This window comes from Manis javanica, chromosome 14, assembly GCF_040802235.1.
Source record: "Manis javanica isolate MJ-LG chromosome 14, MJ_LKY, whole genome shotgun sequence".
Taxonomy (NCBI): Eukaryota; Metazoa; Chordata; class Mammalia; order Pholidota; family Manidae; genus Manis; species Manis javanica.
Window position 1 is genome coordinate 81,149,127 of NC_133169.1, and position 15,098 is coordinate 81,164,224.

At 48.9% G+C, this 15,098-nt stretch overlaps 1 long non-coding RNA gene across 4 annotated transcripts in view; it reads left to right on the forward strand.

Annotated features, from left to right (window-relative positions):
• The window catches only part of LOC140846093 (uncharacterized), a 41,573-nt gene extending 35,477 nt beyond the window's left edge, over window positions 1-6,096 (forward strand). For 3 of the 4 annotated variants that reach the window (XR_012124985.1, XR_012124986.1, XR_012124983.1), the window contains 2 exons: window positions 3,575-3,736; window positions 3,946-6,096. This is a non-coding gene — a long non-coding RNA (uncharacterized lncRNA). Of the gene's footprint in view, window positions 1-2,790; window positions 2,905-3,574; window positions 3,737-3,945 lie in introns of those variants that run through there. The other variant, XR_012124984.1, reaches the window with a different exon arrangement.
• The last annotated feature ends 9,002 nt before the right edge of the window (window positions 6,097-15,098 follow it).

A 15,098-nucleotide genomic window follows, 5' to 3' on the forward strand; every position in this document is an offset into this window, starting at 1 on the left:
ACAACAAAAATGATGAAGTGTGACATCTTTAGGCATACAAGCAGGAAGGAAAGGTCACCTACATGGGGAAAATGCAGGCTGTTTTCATCTTTTTACCCAGAAGATAAAGGAACAAAAACTACCATAGTCTAGGGGAGAGTAGGTGAGACCCAAGGATATAACACCCGGCCAAGATATAGTCCAGTGTAAAGGCAACAGACATTCTTAAGCATCCAAAACCCTTCTTGAAAAAACAGCTTAACAATGAAATGCAGCCCATGAAGACATGAACTGAAATAATTTGCAAATAAAGTAGCCTTGATAAAAGGACCAGTGATGAGCTTTGAATTCATTTAAATCTAGAATGTATTCCAAGTAACTATGCAGTTATGTTTCTACAGAACAGAGTTTGATTGTCCTAAACCTGGACAATGTAACAATAATAACATAAGTAATAGGCAAGGTCAAGATACATAAAAAGACTGAAAGAATCATGAGAGCTAACACACATACACACACACACACACACATAATTGAAATGTGTAAGTTAAAAAAACAACTCCAACATCCTAATGTTTTCACCATTTTGTTGAATCTTGGAGGTAACTTTCAGGAAGTAATATCTCCTGTGGTCAAGAAATATTATTTGCAGTTCAACTCTTCCTTCAGTTTCACTTATTTTAAATTCAAGTAAAATAATATTCAATGCTTTTTATGAAAATAGCATCTGTATTATGGTCCAATTCTTATAAAATCTCTCTATGGTCTCTCCTATCTGTAAAAATGCATAGAAAGCTTTCTGGAATTATGTAATGATATATGTCATTTCTGTGGTTGATTCTGAAAGGTAGTATATAGCTTATTATTTCCTTGTCACTTTTTTATATTTTAATTCTCCAATAAATAGATAAAAATTTAAACATATTAGAAAAAATCTTTTCAGGCATCTCATTGGAACAGAATAAATAGTCAAGGAACAGACTTAGCAGAGATTGCTGTCTCCCAATGTTTACTCTCCTAACATTTTATGGAATTTTTAGTTGTGTATATGATGGCCAGAATAAAGACCATATTTCCTAGCTCTGGCCAATGGGATGTAAGCATATGTGACATGTGGCAGCTTCTGGACTCATTTTAGAGTGTTCACTCATTTTCTCTTTATCCCCGTAATTCCCTCCTGCCACCTGGAATGCAGATATGGCCATATGGGACCATGAGGTCAAGGCCTTTCAAAGCAAACTAACAGGTGTGTATAGAATGTCACACCATCTAGCTGCCTACCTGGATAATGTGAGAAAGAAAAGAAAATTCTGTCTTGTTGAAGTAAATGAACCTCATCCTAACTGATCCACAGCACTACAGACACATTGAAATCTAGTCTGATACTATTGGCACTGTATAAAGATGAAATGATTGGTGTGGCACCCACATAAACAAATGGACCTAAATGTGACAAGAGATTTTAAACATTAAAACATAGTTCTTCTCTGCCAGCAGCCCACATACGCACCCATTGCCTCATGTGACAAATGACTGTTGCATTCACCTTTGTGTCCCCACAGGTATTTTAAAAATACAAAGAGAATATCTATGAACTTGAGGTGCAGAAGGATTTTTAAAAAGAGGTTTATGGTGAAAACCATAACGGAAATAATGGGTAAACTTTACAACATCATTTAAAACTTTTGTAGGACAAAAAAAAATACTAGAAACAAAAGACAAGCAATAGTGAGATCTGTCGTGTTCAAGTTCAGTGCGGTGCTGGGCAGGTGTGTGGACTGGGGGCAGAGGGGTGGTCAGCTAAGTCTGGGGACAGCTGCATATTTCCTCTACCTCTCTGACAGGCAGTGACAATTCATATTAGCTTATCAAAAGATCTGAGGACTTCTACAGAAAACTTGTTCCTGTATGGAACTCAGCATTCTATATGCACAGTTACTTCACCATGGGACCACTGTGTGTGTGTGTGTGTGTGTGTGTGTGTGTGGTGTGTGTGACATCTATGAACTTCTCCTGGGTGTGTAAGGAACACTTGGAAATGCCGCTGCCTCATGTGAGAAATGATTGTTCGGTCATCCGTGTGTGCTCTCCCTTGCTGAGTAGTTCTGACCAGCAGCAGCATTGGATGGGGGTGGGGGGAGAGGGAAAGGAGGGAGAGGGAGAGAAGGAGATGGGGAAGAGGAAGAGGGAGAAAGAAAGAAACGTGGGGTTGGGGAAGCAGGTGTACATTCCCCTTGAGGAGGAAACATCTCCCCGAGAGAAGGAGGTCAGCTATAATCTGGGCTTTGCCTTCTCACAGACACCAGCTGGGACGGCTGGAAGTTTATTTTGAAATATGACCAAGTATGGGAAAAAAAGATCATTTTAAAGATAATTTAGGGCAGATTTCAGAGAGTTGTGATGCAGAAAATGGCAGTTGGGACAGATTTCTTGCCCGTTATTGGAAAATAAAAAGGAAACAGAGAAGGTCAGGATGATGGATTCTGCATTGATTCTCCACTCTCCTCCCCTCTCTGGGCTCTGACGTGAAGGGCTTTGTAGTCTAGAGAGGGAAGTTTATTAAGCATTTTGTTTCAAGCATCGTTTAAAGCCCTTTACATATTTTATCTTGTAGGGACTATATTATTCTCATTTTTAGGATGAGGAAAGGGAGGCACATTAAGTAAACTGTCTAAGGCTAAAAAGCTAGCAAGGGATGGAAGCAGGATTCCAACCCAGGCAATAGGTCCAGCTCCGTTTACCACTGCTCTGCCCTTTTCTTGCAGATAAATACGGTAACAGCACGTGAAACACCGTCATAGAGAGCATAGAGAGGAACAAAGTGAAAACCTGAGTCAGAAAGAACCAGAGGGGTGTCAGTTCATCTTAATGACAAGCTGCAGTTGGCCTGGGAGAGAAGGGAGATGAAAACGACTTCAGGGTTAGGTCGGTCTGAATGCCAGGGGAAGGGGCAGAAAGGGGGCTCCTCTTAAAGCCAAGTGCGCCAAGTCCAGATACAGTCTTTGGTCACTTCCAGGCAGCATACGGTTCTGAGTAGAAGGGACAGGCTGGGTTGTTTCTCAGAAGATATTAGAGGGTGAGGAGGGGAGGTGTGGAGGGTGATTCCACCCCCAAAGGGTTCCCAACCACTCCCTCTCTTCTGCAGGTTCTTGATGTATTGTTAGTGTGAGAAATAGCAATAAATTGAGCTTGTTATTTTTTAAGAATTTGCTTTTGAAAGCCTTTCTTTAAAAAATTGTGTTAACTGTTTGGATTAGTAACTAGTATGCCTAATCCTCAGCTCTCTAATGACATGTAGTTTTTTTGTATTGTGAAATTAACTTTGTAAGATTTTGTATAAGGCATGTGCATCCTGGTGAAGTCTTTTAGTTGCCACCTTATGTGTGTCTTTGGCCTTTAAATCTATTTCTTGAGTGTTTTAAAAACTGGGATTACTTTTCCTTGAGTATTTGTAAGGAACTGAATGTTTGTTTAGTTGGTCAAGCTAAATGTGCTTCACTGAATGATTGTAACTTTTTGAAAGATGGTGAAGAGCTAGACAGTATTTGGGTGGGGAGAATAATCTTTGACTTACCCGGTTGACTACTGGTTCTAGGAGCACCAGTATGACCATTTGGATGCTGCTGACATGACGAAAGTGGAAAAAAGCACGACTGAGGCCATGGAGTGGATGAACAACAAGCTGAATCTGCAGAACAAGCAGAGCCTGACCGTGGAGCCGGTTGTCAAGGCAAGAGATATAGAAGCTAAAATTAAGGTAATTTACAGCACTAAATATGTCATATTCTTTTCTTACCGGCCTTCCTATTTATTATTAATAGTCCTTAAAATGGCGTTTAGGAGGGGACTTCATGATTGTACCTTAGCTTCTGGTTTGGGGATTGGGTGAGAGAGGGTGGACTTGGTTTACTTGTCATGGAAAATTTATTTTAAAAGAAGCCACAGTTTTCTCTCTGACGATTCTAGGAGCTGACAAATATCTGTAGCCCTATAATTTCAAAGCCAAAACCCAAAGTGGAACCTCCAAAAGAGGAGCACAAAAATGCAGAGCAGAATGGACCCGTGGATGGACAAGGAGACAGCCCAGGCCCTCGGGCTGCGGAGCAGGGCGCAGACGCAGCGGTGCCTTCAGATCCAGACAAGAAGCTTCCTGAAATGGACATTGATTGATTCCAGCAATTGTTTATATTAAAACAGACTATTATAAAGCTTTAAGTTGTCAACTTTGTTCTAAATATCAACTAGAGCAATCAAATACTGGAGATTTCTTAGTCAGTTTTTAGGGGGCTTGAGGGGAGGGGATCTATAGGTAATGTATGGAACATTTTGACTTCTAGATAGCTAGATACGGAAATTAAGTGCATTGTATCTTTTTCATAATGGTACTATTTAGAAGCTTAGTCAGCCTTACTGAGCTTACGTTTCACTCCTTTTATGTTTAATCATGCTTATTATACAAAGATAAGTTTGTTTTGGAAAGTTGAGTTATAGCAAAAGCTGTAACTCGCTATCAGGCAGACTTTTCGTTATGAAGTGTATGGCAGGAACTCTAACTGGGCTTCAAAAATTGGTTGTGGAGATTGCCACGGACTCCCTGCCTGGTGTGGGGAGGGGGGGGTGCCCCTTATTTCTGAGGGCTGGAGTGTGGTTCGGTGTGGATTACATAGCAGCAGAGAAGAGGTGTGCACTGAGTTGATCCACACCCTACTTCCTCTCCACTTCCGCCCTCTCCCCACCATCCCCAGGAAGGAGCCCCCAGTGCAGACGCCATGTGCTCTCCTGGGAAAATAGACCCTTCTGCTGGGGCATGTTGCTGACCAAGGATTCTAGACCTGGAGGCTCTCGGAAAAATTATGTCACTGAAAGCATGTTCGCTGATAGCCTAAGCATCCAAGTCTTAAGTAATTTTCTCTTTGGAAGGTTAGAATTGGGTAGATGTGTTGTCAGATGTAGGGATGGTAAATTTAATCGAGGACTTGATTTCTTGTTTATTATGGTGCAAAGATTTGTATCCCGGCCTGCTTATTCAGGTGAGAGATGTGTAAATTTGAGGTATAGCTTCAAGTCTTAGGACAAATAGTTAAACGTTCTTTGTAGCTCATTCACAGTCACTTGTGTGTTAAGTGTTAATATCTGTCATGAACCGGCCAATTTGTATGTGATAAACAAGTGACAGATCATACAAAAAATTTAAGAGACTGGATTGTACTGGATGAGTCTGAAATTAGTGTTACAGACGGGTGGTGCCTGACTTCAGTAACACCTCATTTCTGACTGTGCAGACGACATCGTTAGCTGCAGAGCATTCCCTGTGACTGTCCTTTGGGGTGGTGTCGATAGGAACGAGGCATTTTGGAAACCCCAAGGGAAGCTGTGTCAGAGGCCAGAGCTGGTACCCGCCTTAGAAACTCAAGCTTTGTTGGTTACATTTTGGATCTTCATAGAAATCCTTCCTCTGTATAACAGAGTGCCTCTGTTCATGTTGGCTTATGTTAGAAATGAGATTACACTTTGCATATTTACAGTAAGTCTTTGTCCATATCTTCACTAAAAATTTTTAGTGTTGGGAGCTATAAAGTGCTACAGAGAAACTGCTTAGAGAGAGCGACGGTGGAAGTGTATTTATGTTGGTGTGGGAGCTTCAGGCAAGCCAGGATGTGGCCCTACTCTTTGAGCACCTCTATCCACTCTCTGCCTGTCCTGCTTCAAGAGTGCCAGCTGGCCTGCCGGGAGGGCAATGGCTACTTCGCAGTGTTGGCTGCAGGATGGAGCCAATTCTTATGCAACTGACTCAGTCCTTAATGGCCATTTCTTCTAAAACAACTTTTGTGTGTGGGGGGGAGGGTATGGGTGATGAATTTGAAGTTTAAACTAGAAGTAAAACGATGTGGTCTACTTGCTCTCTGTTTATTCAGGCTTTAAGACCAATTGGATGTACATAGACACCCCAGAGAGAGTGTGATAATGACTTGTGTGCAAACAAGTATTTATCCAGGTTGCGTTATCTGAATTGGTTTGTTAAAGCTCCAGGCCACATTCTTACACTAAAAAACATTCAGTAAACATGAGACAAGTTTAGGAAAAATTAATAAAAGAAATCTGTCTTAAAACACTCAATGTTTTCCTTAATTTCATGACAAAGGGTGGTGTGTGTGTGTACGTATGTATGTATGTATGTGCTGTAAATACTTTTCTTCAGAGGTGAGAGCCCTCTTAGATGAGTTGCAGTTAACTTTTTTTTATTAAAGTATCATTGATACACAATCTTGTGAAGGTTTTATATGAACAACATGTGGTTTCAACATTCCCCCATATTATCAAGACCCCCGCATCAGCCCCTGTTGTATTACGGTCTTACCAGCGCAGTAAGAGTTGCGGTTAACTTGTCAGAGACCTCCACTCTCAAGAACAGTTGAGGCAGAGCACATTGGGTGGCTGGAAGTTGCTTTTTTGTACTCGGCATATCCCACGTTGAGTCTTGGCCCAGTTCTCTGGCGTTGGAATCCTTACCTTGTTGCTGTGAGTGGGTCTTAGTAGCAGTAGGTGGGCTGTGGCCCCATCAAGGGCCAGTGCCAGGACTGATACCTGCCTCTTTAAAAGCCGGCATGGCCCAGAATGTGCTAGTGACAGTTACCACTGGATGTGTGGTGTGAGTGTGTGTGGTTGTACTTGAGGGGTGGTGAGGAGTGTTGACCCAAAGGGGCTGAAGCCATCAGAAGAGACTTAACTGCACAGGTGTGGAAGCCTATATGAGAAGGGCTCCAGGGCGCTATTTGCTGGAGTTCTGCAGACCTGGTGCTTGTGCTAGAAGGATCTTACCTGCCAGGACCTACTAACTGCCTGTGCCAGCCACCTTTGGGAACACATTCCTAGTAAGGCTGGCTTTCTCCTGGTCCTCTGACTTTGGGAGGTGAGTGGGCAGCCTGGGACCAGTCAGCAATCATGCAGAGCACAGCCATTTCACAACGGTGTTGGGGTCATGTGGAAAGATCCCCATTCACCCAGGAGAGGTACCAGTGTCCTTGCATGTCATGGGAAGAGTGTAGAGGCGAGGCCAGGGCAGGTGTGGAAGTCGTGTGATGCGGCAGTTTCAGTTTAATGTGAACTCAGAGCTGCCACGGGGTGGGTGGTGAGCGTTCACGCAGAGGGGTAGACCAGTGGTCTTGGAGGTGCTGTTCAGGCATCTCAGGTGGTATTTGCAGGGGAGCTGTCAGGTGGTGGTGCTGAGAGGGGTTCCGGTGTGGAGCACTGGGGGCGACAGACTAGCTTGAGAGGAACAGCGTGTTAGGGATGTTTCTGTGGTGTGTGCAGAATGAATTGGGCCTGGGGGAAGTTGAAGGTAGTGGGACTGACGTTTCAGGAAGAGGAGGGACTCAGAAGTGGCCAAGGAAACCTTGCTGTTGGAAGTTGGGGAGGAAGTTAACCTTCGGGGAAATGACAAGGTTTCAGAGGCCTGATGTTTTGCCTTTTGATCTGGCTTTTGTTAATAAACTTCTGTACACATGTCATTGAGTCATTTTTCTTTTAAGTAGTTTTAGCAGATTATATTTTCACATGAGACATGTATGTTTGGAAAGAACAATAAATGTGTGCATAAAAACGAAAAATAGATTCTTCATGACATGGTTTCCTCTCAAGGTGGAAATATTGGGTAATTTTTGTTTCTAAATTTTTGCTTGTTTGTAGTAAGACTTCTGTAGTAAGCATTTTGGAATTTCATGTTAAAAATTGTTAGAAGTGTCTATTAAAGAATGGCTCCAAGATTTCAAGCCTGGAGTAAAAGACATGATAGACAGTTGGGGCTTCAAGTTCCTAGGAGTCGGTGGAGATGGTGGTGTGAGTCTGGCTGAGAAAGTTGTGGCAGGTGGAGCTGAGACGTCTTGAAGCCACCGTTGGGTGTGGCAGGAAGCTTTAGGGCTTGGGGTGTGTTCTGGTTTAGGGAACGAAGGGCTGCTTGGGTGCGTCAGGAAGAGCAAGTGGAAGCTTTGAAGGAAACAGGTTGCTGCCAGAGAGGAACGGTGATGACTGAGGCCTGTGAGGGAAGAGGGTGACGTGGAAAGGGAGGTGGCAGTGGCCAGCAGGTTTGATGTTCAAGCAGCCCTTCGGGTGGTGTGAGCTGGGCTGTAAGGGGCGTGTGGCAAGGCTGCGGGTGGGGAGTTCTTGGTCCAGAAGCTTGGCTGACTTGAAGTGAGGGAGGCCTCAGCTTGGGGAAGAAGGCAGTTAGGCAGCACCCTGGGCCCCTGTCCTGTGTGCACATGGCATTCGTGCTGGTCACCCAGAGGCCAGGGCGTCTTGGAGTTGCCAGCGCAGTTCTCCCCAGGTTAATTCCCCCGTGCTGCTGGCTGCAGCAGCCTGGGACGTGACCCTCAATCTCTTATCCTCTGTGAGGGGGCTGCTGCTATTTGGGGCCGGAGATGGAAAGGGGACCTCGTAAGCAGCAGGTTAGGAGGCATGATGGAAAAATGGCAACGTTGAGGGAGGAGGAACACAGGACGACAGGAGGGAGTGACCTGATGGGGAGTCAGGCAGGGGAAGACCTCCGAGGATGTGAAAAAGATGCAGAATACTTCCCAGGTGTATCCAGTGTCCATGGCCAAGCCCCAGGCTGAGGCTGACTTTGTCACATGCTAGGAGGACAGGGAGAAAAAGAGGGAATATTTCCTTTAACTTCTCAGTGGAATTTGCTGGGGCAAGGAAAATGCAGGAAAAAAACAGCTGTGTATGGGGCCTTACTCATTGGCTGTGCCTAGGGGTTACCTCCCCTGAAGACCAGATGGACACTGAGATTTGAAGCCCTGGATCAATGGAGAGGGCACTTAAAACACCACAGCTTAGCAGGCCCACCACAAACTAGCCAGCCCTTGGCCCCCCACATACATTGTTCTTTCTACATGCACTTTAAAAATGTAAAATTCATTGGTCTGCCATTCAGTTAAGACTCAGCTAATGCTTGCAAGGAGAGAAAGTGGGAAACACTTGGAAAACTGTATCAACAGCTCAGCTTCCAAGATGTAAGCGCCCACAAAGCACTTCTGCGGATAAGCTGGACCAGCAGGTGATCCAGAAAGGGAGAAGGTGCCTGCCTTTCAGCAACGCCCGTGGGGAGGCTTCTAGGACCAGCGTGAGATGCCTCGAGGTCCAGGAGGGCTGCGGGCATAGGACTCAGGAAACGAGAGGGCCCGTGCAGTAGGAAAGGAAGCCCAGGCTGGGTGTGAGGCCTTCCTGTCTATTCTACATCCTACAGCTGAAGGATGGACTGTGCCCTGTTCACAGCTACCTGCTTGCAGCCAGCGTGAAGCATGACTGTAGCCGGCACTCGGTGAGTACTTGACTACAGAAGGGCAATATTTCCAATGAGGGAAAAGCTCCCGAACATTTTAAGAAGAGGTATCAACCCTCCACTCTTGGATGAGGAAAGGGCCAAAGCAGGTGCAGCTCACGGAGCAGGGGAATGGCAGAGCCAGAATCCTAAAGCTGGCTGTTCTAAAGAATGTTAATTTTTCGAAAAGTTGTGTGGCTAGGATATGGGGCTTTTGGTCCCCAAAAAGCACACTGAATAAGCACTGTCTGGAGTAGCACCGGTTCCCTGCGAACGACGGCCCTCCAGCCAGTTCAGGTTTGGCCTGTGTGAGTGGCAGTGTTGAAGCTGCCACACGAGGGCGGTATTGCTCTTTGTCTTGGGTCAGAATCGGTAAAATCCACTCCGTGAGGACTCGGCTTGGAGGGTCCAGATGGCCCGCTTCTCCTGCAGGGTAGCTAAAGGCAAAACAGATGTGGGCTGATAGGCCTCAGGCTAGGAAGCAGGGGTTCCTCCGTGGCCTTTCCTCCTAACCTCTTAAATCCTTATTACTCAGAGTGTGGTATCACTTGTCCTAAAAGAATTTTGGACTGCCCCCAATCTGGGGTAAGTACCCAGCTGGGTGCTGCTCAAACCCAGCGGGGATCTTCCTGAAAGGTGGGTTCTGACTCAGTAGGTCAGAACGGGGCTTGAGAGTCTACAGCTGTAATGACCTTCCAGGTGATGCTGAACAGGATGGCATTTGGACTTGGAGAGGCTTAACCTCTAGGAACCTCAGTTTCTTCATTCGTAAAACTGATCCCACCAAGTCCTGCCCATCACATGAGATGATGGATGTGAAAATCCTCAAGACAGACAAGGATAGAGTAACTGGCCTTCTGCAACCACACTGAAACCCCTTGAAACCTCAGGGAGTGGCTGCCCCAGGTGCAAGCAGCCCAGGGCTTTGGAGGACCCCTCTTTCTTGTCCTTAACCCTGCTAGTTGCCCGGCTGCTGAGGCACAATGTTGACCTCCTCCTTGGGGGGTGGCCCTGAGCCTCTGAGTGGGGGAGGGAGTGTCACCTCCTGCCCTGGAGTGACCTGAATCCATCCCACCTTGGCCACGGGTCCTGCCATTCTTGTGACTTGAGCCACTGCTCTTGACTCAGTGTGATCCCATTAGTAACCCCAGAGGGGGCTGACGCTGCCTTCTGCAGAGCAGGGGCCTCAGGCTGTGGATAGAGACCCCCAGGCGGCAGCTGTATGGCTCTCTGAATACTGGGTGTCTGCTGCAGAGCGAAGAGCTTCAGAGCGATGGGTAAATGTGGGCCCGGACACCTGGTTTAGCCGCCTCTCCTTGACTCCTGGTTGAGCTCCCAGTTCTGAGTGGTATGAACGATGCAAGGTTCCTTGGTGGGTAAGGATCCCCAGGCCTTCTGCATGCCCGTCCCTTCACAGAGGGGTTTCTCCTGCCATTGCCCACCCTCTTTGAATTCTGTCTCGGCTAGCTTGTTTTCCAGATTTCTGTAATGCCAAGTCGGGAGAATGGGTGCAAGAGACTGAGGTGGTAGGGGAGAGAGCGGTGGGACGGCCTTCGCTGTGGGTCAGTTCCTGGACTCTCCTTCAAGGTACAGCAGTACCTCACCGGGCCTCCCACTCCCCAGGCTGCTGGGCACCACCCCCAGAGGTGTTGATTCAGGTGGTCTGCAGTGTCGACCCAGAGTTTGCATTTTTAACAAGTTCCCAGGTGGCGCTGATGCTTTTGTTTTGAGGCTAGAACCTGGGTAACGGTAAAACCCAAATAAATGAGGCTGTTGATTGACATAAACAGCTGAGGATGGAGGCAGGTGTGGGTGGGTACAATTGTGGGGAAGTAGGAGGAGAGGAGAATGCAAAGCGTCCCTGAGAAATGCCAAGTCAAGCATGGAATTTCTTTGAAACTACTGATGGCAGGACTGTGTGTCTCTGAATGCTGCATCCAGTTTACAGTGGCTGGTGGGTGGACGGGATCTTGGGCTACATGAATGTGCCCTGATTGGGGTCACTAGTGCTTGGGGGACTGGTCTTTTGCTTATCGCCGGGGTGCATCCCACTTCCCTGGCCCTTACAGGGGAGGCAAGTCTGTGACTCCTCTCTCTGTGTACGTCTGTCTTCAGGCCAGGCTGAGAGCTGCACCAGGGCAGAGCCGCGTTGGCTGAGATGAGCTCCCTTCTCTAGCTGGGCCACAGCCTCCAGACCCTGGCTGACCTCAGGTGTGCACATCCCTGTCCACTCCCTCTTCAGACCAGAGGAGAAGTCTGTGGCTTGGAGGGGTCCTCTCAGGTCAAGAGAGAGGCCTTGTTCCCAGGTGAGGTAGTGCCCGTCAATTCCCATTAAATCCGACTCAGCTCTTCAGCCGGCTCCGCACAGCTTCTAGGGCACCGTGCGAATACGCCCTGGATGGGAACAGACTCCTGAGGCAGCACTCTGTGTGAAGGAAGTTGCTTCCTGTTGAGTTTACAAAATAAATGGCTCCTGACGATCTGGCATCACTGATGGTGCCCACCTCTCAGGAATGGGCCGCTGGCAGTGGCCACTGGAGGACCTCCCTTGGGAGCCATTTTGCACCCGTCTGAGAGGACCTGCTGGACCTGGTGGTTGCCGCAAAGGGGGAGCTGTAGGGAAGGCCCCCACCCCCGCCCCACCTTCCCCTACTTCTCTGTGAGGACAGCTGTCTGCTGCTTCACCCCAGATATGACAACAGCGTGTTGTACCCCTGGGAAAGGAGATAGATAAGGACCTTGAAGGCCAGGCACCTGGCCACGAAGGCCACATGCATGCCCGTCTTAAACACTTAGGTAACCATGAATTAGCTCTATAGCAGTTAAAGAAGTACAGCTTTGTGCAGAATGAATGGCCTCTCTTGAGCACCCTCCATGACGACTCCCGCTGTCTTCTTTGCACTTCGCGTTGCTCCAAAACCTCAAAGGCAACCCCCAGACCCCGACGGGAGCCTGGACCTCATTTGTTGGCTTGTTGGTCCCACCTGCAAACATTCGTTGAGCAGCCATGCGGCCCTGCCCTGGCCGGGGCAGGTAGGTGTCAGCAGGGCCCACAGTTGTCTTCATGTGGCTCCTAGTCTGCAGATTGTTCCCAATGTGCAGGATAGGATGGGGCCATGGAGCAGCCTGACAGGCAGGGCCGGGGGGGAGAAGGAAGGGGTGAGTGGCTGCACATGAAGGTAAGAGGGGGGGTTGGTGAGGGAGCACTAGACAGGGGACAGATCGTCCAAAGGTGTGCAGGGATTGACAAACAGAGCTTGGGGCAGAAAGAGGGCACCCAGATATAAGGGGCCAGGGCCTAGTGGGGGGAGTCATCTAAATGCCCCACCCCGACTTTGTGCAGCCCTTATTTTATATAGAGATTTGGGGCCTTTTGAAATTGAAGATGTTAGCACCCTCAGAGATTGCAGGGTCAGACTGAGTAAGGTCAGATTACAGGCAAGGCCAGAGGGACACTTGAAAGGGGTGATAAAGCAGGTTGGAATCTGACCTGGTGATGTAAGAGGGAGGAGGAAGGCATCCTCCCCGCACCCCCTGCACCCCCGGGGGCCCCCGGCACCTCTGCTGGAGGGTGGGGGTACTGCTGCCTGGGTGTGGCTCCTTGAGCAGGCAGACAAATGGCCAGTTAGTAGGGGTCTAGGGTCTGGGGGGCTGCTGGTGGCTACCTGCCCAGCCTCAGGGCCTGTGCTGATGCCTGGCACCCCGTGCAGGACATGGCAGGTAAGTGGCCCATGCAAGCAACATCTTGGGGGAGGCCTGAAGCACTGGGGGTAGCAGTTCGTGGGGCTCAGAACCCTTGTTATCTTTTGTACAAAGACAAAAGGATTTTCTGCTGAGGGTGAGTTTTAAGGCCAGGACACAGCATGGTGTGATCTGCGCTGTCCGGAGGCTGGGGAGGAGCTGCCGCAGGGATGGGGCTGAGGGCGCGTCGGTTGTGCAGCCTTCAGCCCTGTGCCTAGGGGGTTCACTGGGAGGCGGAGGGTGGCCAGAGATTATGGAATCAGGTTTTCCTGGAGGAGTGCGGGAGCACAAGTGCTATGAGTAGAATCCAGGGAATCTGCTTTTTAGGAATAAGTGTCACATGGTGAGAAAGGTGTGGCGTGTGTTTGGAGTGGGGATCCTGTGAGCCTCCAGCAGAACAATGTGTTCGGTTAGTTCTCTCCTTGGCACGCCTGTGCTCCGGCTCCTGGCCCCGTCCTCAGGGGAGCTGAGGGTGTCCGGTGAGGCCTGGGGGATCTGCAGCAGGAGAGGCCTTTGTGAGGCCCCTTGACTTGACAACGCAGGCCGGGTGGGGCTCAGGCCCTGGTGGTCCCTGGGAGCATGCATCTGAAGGCATGTTGGCCATTAGTTGTCCTTGTTCAGCCAGGCGTCCTAATTCCCAGCATCTGGCTGTCACATGCGTCTGGCTGGAGTTCCTCTGGGAGGGGCGGCCCCATCCACGATCGCAGTGATCATGGTGGTTCTCTGGCTCCCTGACGAGTGAGTGACCTCATCCCTTACAGGGACACATCTGTCCTGGGGCGCTGAGGAGGCAGTCTAGTGTGGTGGTGACGGCATCGCGGGTGTCTGTTCCGGTAAAGGGCGCCTCTTTCATCCCCTCACCATGTCCCCCCTGCTCGGCCTTCCCTCTCTCTCCCTGGTGCACCTCCGTTTACCGCCGGTGGCAGCTCTGGCTTCCTGCTGAAAATGTGGATGGATATTCCTACCTTCTACTCACCCCGGCTCTTGGGGAACAAGCCGGGCAGTGTTTTAAGGGGCTTCTGTGGAGCTTTCCTGCCCTTTTAGGGCCTTTTTCTTCTTATTTCATAGGCTGACTTGGTGGCAATTCAATGTTCTCTTTTCAGAACTATTTGGGTTAAAATGGTCCAGGTTACACCTTCACCCCAGCATGGGACCACTTGGACACCTTTCACGTTCTGGGGCCTGGCGGAGGCTCGTGTTAGGGGGTCTGCCTTTGCCCTGGACCTTTGATGGGCCAAAGGGCAAAGCTGTGCTGCCTAAAAATGCTGGACGGTCTGTTTCCAGCTTTGCTGCTACTGTCTAACCTGCTGTTCCAGGGGTGGTGGATGTGTCCCCTTGCCGGGATTCAGCGATGAAGTGCGCACACAGGGGACTTGTGCTGCTGAGTCGGCTGTTTCACACCATTCAGGAGGCCAGCGATTCAGAATCAGGCTGTCAGCAGGGTCGGCACCTTCTGAGGCTGTTGGGGAGAATCTGCTTCAGGCCTCCCTCCAGGCTTCTGGTGGCCCCAGGTGCCCCTTAGCTTGTGGATGGCTTCTTCGTGAAACTTCACTTCATCTTCCCTCTGTGGAAAGTTTTCTGTGTCCAAAAATTTCCCCCTTTTATAAGGACACCAGTCATATTGGGTTAGGGCCCCCTAGTGACCTTATTTTACCTTGTAAAGACCCTATTTTCAAATAAGGTCCCATTCTGAGGTATAGGGGTTAGGATTTCAACAAATCATTTTGTGGGGACACAACCCATAACAGGCCCCTGAATACGTGAGTTTTTCAGGGATTTCCAGGGCTCGCATGCTCAGAGACAGGCCTGGATGGGCTGACGGTTTCCAGGATTGCCCTGCGAGCAGGCTGGGAGGTTGGTCGGCCAGGAGGGGCCTCCGAGCTTGAGCAAAGATACCAAGTAACTTTGTTGCTGAGAATTCTGGGCAGGGAGCCCCACTTTCCCCTGTCCCTCCTGCTTCCACACCCCCCGCTCCCTCTGTGGGCGGCAGAGTGAGGAGACATGTGAGCAGGGCTGGCGGCATGGCCGGCTTCCTGGAGTCCCTGCTGTGAGCGGCCCA